Source organism: Thalassophryne amazonica, chromosome 9 (genome assembly GCF_902500255.1).
Source record: "Thalassophryne amazonica chromosome 9, fThaAma1.1, whole genome shotgun sequence".
NCBI classification, from domain to species: Eukaryota; Metazoa; Chordata; class Actinopteri; order Batrachoidiformes; family Batrachoididae; genus Thalassophryne; species Thalassophryne amazonica.
The window spans coordinates 25,764,002-25,773,509 of record NC_047111.1 but is presented as its reverse complement, the minus strand read 5'-3'; the positions used below and the strand labels follow the sequence as shown (position 1 = coordinate 25,773,509).

Below are 9,508 nucleotides of genomic sequence, written 5' to 3'. Positions count from 1 at the left end.
ATCCCACCTCACAGGTGTGCCATATCAAGATGCTGATTAGACACCATGATTAGTGCACAGGTGTGCCTTAGACTGCCCACAATAAAAGGCCACTCTGAAAGGTGCAGTTTGTCTTGTCAAAAGTATATTTTTGTTGAGTGTATAAGGACAAGCTGACAAACGTTTTATTTCTCACGTTCTTTGTCATGGCAGAGTTGGCAGAAAAAAAAAAACACACACACACAGGGGTCAGCCTCGATCAGGCTTCCTTAGAATAGTGAGAGCTGAAAGATAAAGAGGCATGCAAAACCAATTTAAGACCTGGTATTCTTCTTGCTGCTCTTTTGAGTATATTGAGATAAATTCTTTGTTTTCGATGTATTTCTGTGTATTGTCCAGTGGTGGGCACAGCTAACCAAAAAGTAAGCTTCAATAACTGGTAATCAACTAACTGAAAAGTTATCTTTTTTAACAATAAACTGCCTAAAAACTTATCGGAAACTACAGATAATCAATAACTTTCAAATTTGCCTCCCATACCCTCTCAGCTACTAAGAAGCTGATTTTGAACACCACCAAAGCTTCTGATAGAACCAATGGCGATCACAAACCCAAACAACCAATGAGCCAGCGCTTGTCTTTGTGCACTCTGCCCCCTGCTGTAGGAAAGCATCATTTACCCTGACAGGATCCAGTGGTCCTGCGATGAGGCAGAGGTCTTTAAATGGAAAGCAGGTTTGAATTATGGTTTTGCTTTAAAAATAAAATTATTCCAGACAGAATAACTACATTAATGTAAACTCTTAAAATGTACAACGTGATATATAACACATATCTGTTAATTTTAAAATAATGCACTAATTCTGAAGATTTGAACATTAACACACAGATCCCCAAAGGGGATTGTGGGTAACTAAGCCTCCGCTCATACTGATTGGTTGATTCATTCATTCTATGTAAAAACCAACACAGGTGAATCAGTGTAATGTGTTGGTGTTTACAAATAAATGTGCTTTTGTAAAATATGTCATTTTTTTCATTAGTATAAAAAAAAGAAAGAAATCCTAAGCGCACGCGTGATGACATCTCAACTCTATCTGGTTAGGGAGACAAGGCTTCTTTCAATAACAAATACAATAACAAAGAACAAACACAATAACGTCTATAAACCCAGAGAATATATTCACGAGAGTTTTAGGCACAATATACAAATATACAAATCCGTGTGGAGCCTGATAAGAGCGTCTCAAATGCATTTCTCCTGTCGTGAACTTTTACCCATATTGCACTGCGCACACACCATGTCCATACTAAAACCTTCAAAATTAGTGCAGGACCTTAAAACTAAAACATATATCTGATATTTTATAAAACTTCAGACGTGAAGTTAATTTAAATAACTTGTCTAAAATTAGTTTGGTTAAAATTCTAACCATAAGTTATATGGTCTATGCCTCTGGACGACTCGGGTGCTATTGCCAATGTATTAGTATGGGGTCAAAAGGAATGTTTTTTCTTTTCTATGACCAGTTCTCCTTTGCCTGCAGAGGATAGAGCAGTTTATTCTGGAACCAGCTCTTCTCTGTTTGCAGAGGATAGAACTGCGCATCTACTATAAAAAGCTATGTCTGCAAAAATGTTAGGGGTCTAAAAATTATCTGACCAAAACTTACTGGAAGATATTTGGTCCAATGATTGCTTTCAAAGTTATCTGAAAAGCTAATCTGATAATGAAAACATTATCTTTGATAATTAGCAATTAGCGGAAATGTGCCCACCACTGGTATTGTCGCTATGGGGTTGCACTCACAGGCTCCGTTGAAAACAAATGCACATGGACAGCGGGGTAAGAGGGGAGGGGGAAAGCCAGCAATGAGTTTTTACAACAGTTTTGCGACATATGTACTCCATGAGCTGCATGGGGAGCTCCATAGAGACGAATGTGACGGAGAAAAAAATGATGAAACAGCGAAAAACTGAGTCCTCCGAATGAAAACACTCAGTAATTTAAAATGAATGGCAGCTGGTTGCTTTTCCTGTCTCTTTTAGCTAATCTGACCAAAGGGTGATTGGGTCCCAGTCATGCTTGACGGCACTGTAAACAATGAAAATATGTAATTAAACTATTTCCAACACCCAAATGTTTTTTGACATTCTTGATATGGTTAAAAGTTTTCATCCTAGCAAAAATGAAAGGCCCATATCAGCCGATATTATCGGCCAACTGATACATCGGTCGAGCTCTATTTCAAAGTCACATACATTCCGTTTTAGATTGTAGTAAAACTGTTTTGCTGTAATGTCACCATGGTCCCCACTCTCTTGCCATGAATCTGGATTCACGTTTTTGAAAATCCTATGAACCTGAGGATCGTTTCACAAAAGTCTTGACCAAAAAACTGATGCTGTATTTGTAATCTACAAGCATTTTCTCTTGCAGAGTTTGAGGAATTTCATTGAAATCTTTAGAATATTGGACTGTAAAAAGATAATGCAGTGTAAAATCAATTACTCCGTAAACGCCTTCCTCTGCCTGCATCTGTGTATTTAACACAGAGTGTAACAGATCCTCTTGTACAATAAATCAGATTTTTGACAGAGAAAGAACTATGAGAGTAAAACATAATATGAATAAATAATATCACCATTGGAAGTTATAAAGTGTAGTGATTAGTCTAATGACCATGGAATGTGAGACCGCATTCCTCATGTCAACATTAATGATAACAGGCTGAAATACTATGTGCTAACTACAGCACAGAAACAGCATTTAAATGAATAAATACACGTGTGCTGCTGTGACAGAGGAGCGACTCTGACTTTATTAAACAAAAATAAATAAACAAAAAATGTTTCAAAAGGATTTGCTGTGTGTTGGAAGGAAGGAAAAGTCTGTTAGATGCACATAGTTGAAGCACAAAGAAGTTTTTCTTTGCAAATAATAAAAACTCACTTGTGTCATGCAATTGCATAATCTGACAGCCTACTCTTGTGTGTGCAGCTGCACAGCTCACTGTTTGATGTGTTAATTTCACATTGAAGTTGGACTGGGCGATAAGGGAAAAAAAAAAACTTTTTGTGGGGGGGGGCTTTTCAGCAATATTTATAAGGAATATCATTTAATAATGCCCATTTGAGTATCCTGAGAATGACTGAAACCTGAAGAAACTAGATGTTTCATTGTTTCAACTTTTTTATTGTATTCTACTTTAGGAAGAACTTTGTACATGTTAGAAAGCACTGCACAAAGAAAGAAATATTCACAACTTTAAGTTGTGCTGGACAAGAGAAATTGCTGTCCATCCTATCTTGTTCCATCCATGTGGCAAAATTTTCCACATCCTAAAACTCAAGAACCGTAAAACTCTCAAAATCAAAATTTTTATACATGAACACTGGAGGATGTCTGATGACATCATCTATCTCAGGAGCCATTGCCGGTGCAGGATGTACATGCATCATAACTCTGCTTTCACTTAATTTATCAGGTAAAATATGAAATCCTTGCCTTCTTTGTGGTGATTTGTTTAACATTAACAATGTTCCTTTTCCCTTCCCCTCTAGCTGCCACCTTATCGTGGTGGGGGAGTTTGCGTACCCAGATGATCCTAGGAGCTATGTTGTCGGTGGCTAAGGGCAGTTCAGAACCTCCATGACCAGTAAAAAATCATGGACCCGGAGGAGCCGGGGCCCCACCCTGGAGCCAGGCCTTGGGTTGGGGCTCACGCGCGAGCGCCTGGTGGTCAGGCCTTAGCCCATGGGGCCCGGCCGGGCTCAGCCCAAAAGAGCGACGTGGGCCCGCCCTCCTGTGGGTTCACCACCTGCAGAGGGGGCCATGGGGTCGGGTGCAGAGCGGATTGGGTGGCGTTCGAGGGCGGGTGGCCCGGCGGCCCGGTCCATGCTCATAGCCCCTGGCTGTTGGGACGTGAAATGTCACCTCGCTGGGGGGGAAGGAGCCTGAGCTTGTGCGGGAGGTTGAGAGATACCGACTAGAGATAGTCGGGCTCACCTCCACGCACAGCTTGGGCTTTGGTACCCAACTCCTGGAGAGGGGCTGGACGCTTCATTTTTCTGGCGTTGCCCACGGGGAGAGGCGGAGAGCTGGGGTCGAATTGCTTATTGCTCTCCAGCTCAGTCGCCATGTGCTGGAGATCACTCCAGTGAACGAGAGGGTGGCGTCCCTACTCCTTCGGGTCGGGGACAGGTCTCTCACAGTTGTCTCGGCCTACGGGCCGAGCGGCAGTGCAGAGTACCCAACCTTCTTGGAGTCCCTGGGAGGGGAACTAGATAGCGCTCCGACTGGGGACTCCGTTGTTCTCCTGTGGGATTTCAACACCCACGTGGGCGGAGACAGTGAGACCTGGAGGGGGGTGATCGGGAAGTACGGCCTCCCCGATCTGAACCAAAGTGGTGTTCAGTTGTTGGACCTCTGTGCTAGTCACAGTTTGTCCATCACGAACACCATGTTCGAGCACAAGGGTGTCCATAAGTGCACGTGGCACCAGGACACCCTGGTGCCACCCCCGCTCCATCGGGTGCTTGAAGGTTCATGGGAGTTCGCCCAACCAGTCCACATGTGTTTTGTGGATCTGGAGAAGGTGTTCGACTGTGTCCCTACAAAACCTACTGCTTATTCTTAAATAAATGTTTACTTCCTATATTACTGTTTTAGTGTGAGTTAAGGGCTGAAAGTCAAAACATCAATGTACAGTTGCCCCCCCCACACACACACACACCTCAGTGATGTAAATATAATATTTAGCACTGTCGGGCAATTCAAATTTTAGTGACGTGGGATTCGGTGTGACATGCTCAGGAAGGCTAAAACTGAGGGAAAAAAACACTGTCATTGAAAAACAATTACAGAAATATTTTAATAAATAAATTGTGTAAAATGTTGCAAAATGGCACTTCATGAACCCACTGAGCATTACTCGCTGCACTACAAAGTGTGTTTTCATGTATTTGGTATCACTTTCAATATAAAAGGTAGACAAAAAGGTGATTCAAATCAAGTTAAAATTTGTAAGTTACAATCCACACATTATGTAATTTTCTGTAGGTGTAGGTAGAAGTCTTCAAAGAAATAATAATAAATTAAAAAATATAACGCAATGCTAAAATACCCTCAGCCGTATTGAGTTTTGAGTTAGCGGGAGTTAGCGTGCATGCTGACGCATGTGTGTCTGTGTTTCCGTAATTATTGTATGGCTTTGCCTTACAATATAAAGCGCCTTGGGGCAACTGTTTGTTGTGATTTGGCGCTATATAAATAAAATTGATTTGATTTGATTTGTGAAATGTCTTGTAAATCACTCCAGATGTGTTATTGACTAGTTGCCGTTTACTTGAATAGTCAAAATCCATTTAATAAGTTCATTTAACCCTTAAAATGCCAGCACTCCCCTTCACTCAGTGAAGAAAGTGTGTGAACCTTGGCAGGTGAATTAGTCAGCTCAAACAGGTAGTCTATGCATAGTCAATGAATGCAGGTATTGTCTTCATGGTAATGCTGTTTTTTGTATTTGTGATTTTGTGCTTATATTTGTTAAAATAAATGTCACATTTGAGTTTCACCATGAAGATTTTAAATTGGCTTAATTCATTCAATGTCAAATTTAGCCACAGACTAGTCAATGACTAATGGTACCCGACTAGTCGACTAATGATTTTAATTAGTTGACCCAACCCTACTTTTTACTATTCTATATATATATATATATATAGAGAGAGAGAGAGAGAGAGAGAGAGAGAGAGAGAGAGAGATTATACAAAGAATGAATGTTGGAGTTCAATGGTACAAATATTTTATGAGGTGAAAGCTGGAACATACCATTCAACGAGGCGAAGCCAAGTTGAATGGTATGTTCCAGCTTCCCCTCCACAACCTTAGATTAAAGGTCCACTTTTGAAGACAATTTTTCATACTACTAAACTATAATAAAAATAATTTTAACAATTAAAATGTTGAGAAAGAATTTAGATGTTAGAAAATGTTTGAACAAATTTAATAGTTACATTTATAAACAATGTAGGTTATAAATTGTAAGTTTTACTGTTACAATGCTGTCAACATTAAATATGAGGTCAAGTATTTATGTTCATTAAAGTCAAGAAAGGGCGACTATAAAGTGAAGTGGTGGCGGGGTGTTGTCAGCAGCTGATGAAAGTAACTAATAAAGTAACTAGTAATCTAACTTTTAAAACTGAGTATTCAGTAAAGTAACTAAGTTACTTTTTCAAGGAGTAACAGTAATTGGATGGCTTTTTCAAAGTAACTGTGGCAACACTGGTGCTCATAGACATAAGAAAAGTTAGTGATGGACAGTTTCAGTTCAGTTATTGGTGTTGTAAATTTTGTAGTGCTCAAGTCCACGTTACATTTCAGTGAGATGCCTGGCAGTGCCATGTTTGTTAAGAAACACACACTTAATGTTAAAGGACAATTTGTTGTCGCCAATAGTCATGTCACATGATTTAAGTGAAATTTTGTAAATAAAAACAAAGTTAATGACATTGGTAGCAGTTACAGTCAAAAAGTAAGGAACAACTGATGAATAAAACATTTTCAAAGTTATCATAAAACTGTAATGGTATCATTAAGTATTTGTATCGGTCCTTGGTATCAAAGAGTACGCAAATGTGTGTACTCGTACTCAGTCTGGGAAAAGGTAGTATCAGTGCATCCCTAAAAATAACTTTGGTGCATCACTGCTGCTTTGACATCAACAATACAACACAAACTTTAAATAGGAATCCAACAATAATTCTGACAATAAAGTCCGCCATGCCGTGCATCACATTGTCGTCCGTCAGCAAAACAAACTCCGCCATGTTTGTTTTTAAAGCTAAGCGCCGTCCGGCTTGTGTGAAGACTGTATTTCCTCAGTGCAGCGAAAAAAAATCACATCAGACGGCTTACAGCGCAGTGGATTTGTTTCGTGTGTGTGTGTGTGCATGCACATTGTGTGCATGTGTATATGCACACACGCATGTGCATGTGTGCGCGCGCAGACTGCAATGGTACCAAACGTAATTTGCACTCTAAATGGAACCAAATTGCACTCTAAATGCAATGCAACACAAATGGGAGGAATAATCCATATCATGTGACATACAAAGCACCAATCAAATGACAAGGATCCACTCAGCTGTTATATATACAGTAGTGTTTAGAATAATAGTAGTGCTATGTGACTAAAAAGATTAATCCAGGTTTTGAGTATATTTCTTATTGTTACATGGGAAACAAGGTACCAGTAGATTCAGTAGATTCTCACAAATCCAACAAGATCAATCATTCATGATATGCACACTCTTAAGGCTATGAAATTGGGCTATTAGTAAAAAAAGTAGAAAAGGTGGTGTTCACAATAATAATAGTGTGGCATTCAGTCAGTGACTTCGTCAATTTTGTGGAACAAACAGGTGTGAATCAGGTGTCCCCTGTTTAAGGATGAAGCCAGCACCTGTTGAACATGCTTTTCTCTTTGAAAGCCTGAGGAAAATGGGACATTCAAGACATTGTTCAGAAGAACAGCGTAGTTTGATTTAAAAGTTGATTGGAGAGGGGAAAACAGCTCCAGGATGATCAAAGACAGTCTGGAGTTACCTGTAAGTGCTGTGACAGTTAGAAGATGCCTGTGTGAAGCTAATTTATTTGCAAGAATCCCCCGCAAAGTCCCTCTGTTAAATAAAAGATGTGCAGAAGAGGTTACAGTTTGCCAAAGAACACATCAACTGGCCTAAAGAGAAATGGAGGAATATTTTGTGGACTGATGAGAGTAAAACTGTTCTTTTTGGGTCCAAGGGCCGCAGACAGTTTGTGAGACGACCCCCAAACTCTGAATTCAAGCCACAGTTCACAGTGAAGACAGTGAAGCATGGTGGTGCAAGCATCATGATATGGGCATGTTTCTCCTACTCTGGTGTTGGGCCTATATATCGCATACCAGGTATCATGGATCAGTTTGGATATGTCAAAATACTTGAAGAGGTCATGTTGCCTTATGCTGAAGAGGACATGCCCTTGAAATGGGTGTTTCAACAAGACAATGACCCCAAGCACACTAGTAAACGAGCAAAATCTTGGTTCCAAACCAACAAAATTAATGCCTCGCAGATGTGAACAAATCATGAAAAACTGTGGTTATACAACTAAATACTAGTTTCGTGATTCACAGGAATGCTAAAAAAGCAGTTTGAACATAATAGTTTTGAGTTTGTAGCATCAACAGCAGATGCTACTATTATTGTGAACACCCCCTTTTCTACTTTTTGTTTTTTACTAATAGCCCAATTTCATAGCCTTAAGAGTGTGCATATCATGAATGCTTGGTCTTGTTGGATTTGTGAGAATCTACTGAATCTACTGGCACCTTGTTTCCCATGTAACAATAAGAAATATACTCAAAACCTGGATTAATCTTTTTAGTCACATAGCACTACTATTATTCTGAACACTACTGTATATAAATGTAGTAAACAGGCAGTCAGAAAACAAATCAAACAATAATAATTATAAATGCTTCCATCATGGTCTCTTCAATCTTAACCACCTTGGCAGAGAAACTGTGAGAGATATTTGGTGTTTTAAATGATGTCGGTCACTTTGGAACTGGTGACCAGTGTGACACGTGTACCCTTAAAATGCATTTGCTTCACCCATACATGACTGAAGGTAGACTGGGAATAAGAAGAGAGAGAAAACTGAAACACGGACTGTAGCTCTTTCCTTCTTCCACGGTTTAGACTCAAATTAAGGTTCATGCTCTTCACCGTTTCATCACTGAGGCTACTGTTTAATCTTAACTACATTGTGTCTTTGAGATAATAGCAGCTTATGACACCCATGAAGTGTTCTTTGTAACTTGTCGGCTGTTCTTGTTGTTTATCACAGCCCGCTGAGTAATGATGCCACTGATCAGTGGTGAGTGATTTTCATTTTTGATAATCAGGATCTTCATCTTGGTGTATCAGCTCTGCTCACCCTGAATACAAAGTCTGCACCCCCCACGACTGCTTCGACTGCAGGGGATACACGTGCACACACACTCAGGCATTCATGCACACGCAAACACATGCACAAATGCACCCACACATATGCACACATGTACACACACAAGCACTCACAAATAGACACCTATGGACACAGATGCAAGCAAATACACACACAGACACACACACACACACACACACACCATTCAGTGTAAAAGCCTATTTTTCCCCCAGATGGTTTGTTTCATGATGAACAAAATCTCTGAATGAAAGATAAAATCAGATGAGCACAGTTGTTTTGGGAATGAAGTAACTCCTTTAAACCTTTGGACATCTTAATTTGTTTTGCTCTGACTCAGCCTTTTATTATTTAACATGGTGGCCTGTGGCCTTACTTTGAAAGCAGGGGGCTCCTGGTTCTCCGCATATGCATCTGGAGTTGTGTCAGTCAAGAAGGACATCTGGTGGAACACTGAATCTGCTGTGGTGACTCCTCAGCACAACAGGAGAAGCCAAAACAAAGCACAGCATC

The 9,508-nt window shown here is 40.0% G+C and overlaps 1 protein-coding gene across 1 annotated transcript in view; it reads left to right on the top strand.

The window, feature by feature from the left end:
- Positions 1-9,508, top strand: part of ncam1a (neural cell adhesion molecule 1a) — a 947,827-nt gene that overhangs the window by 876,604 nt on the left and 61,715 nt on the right.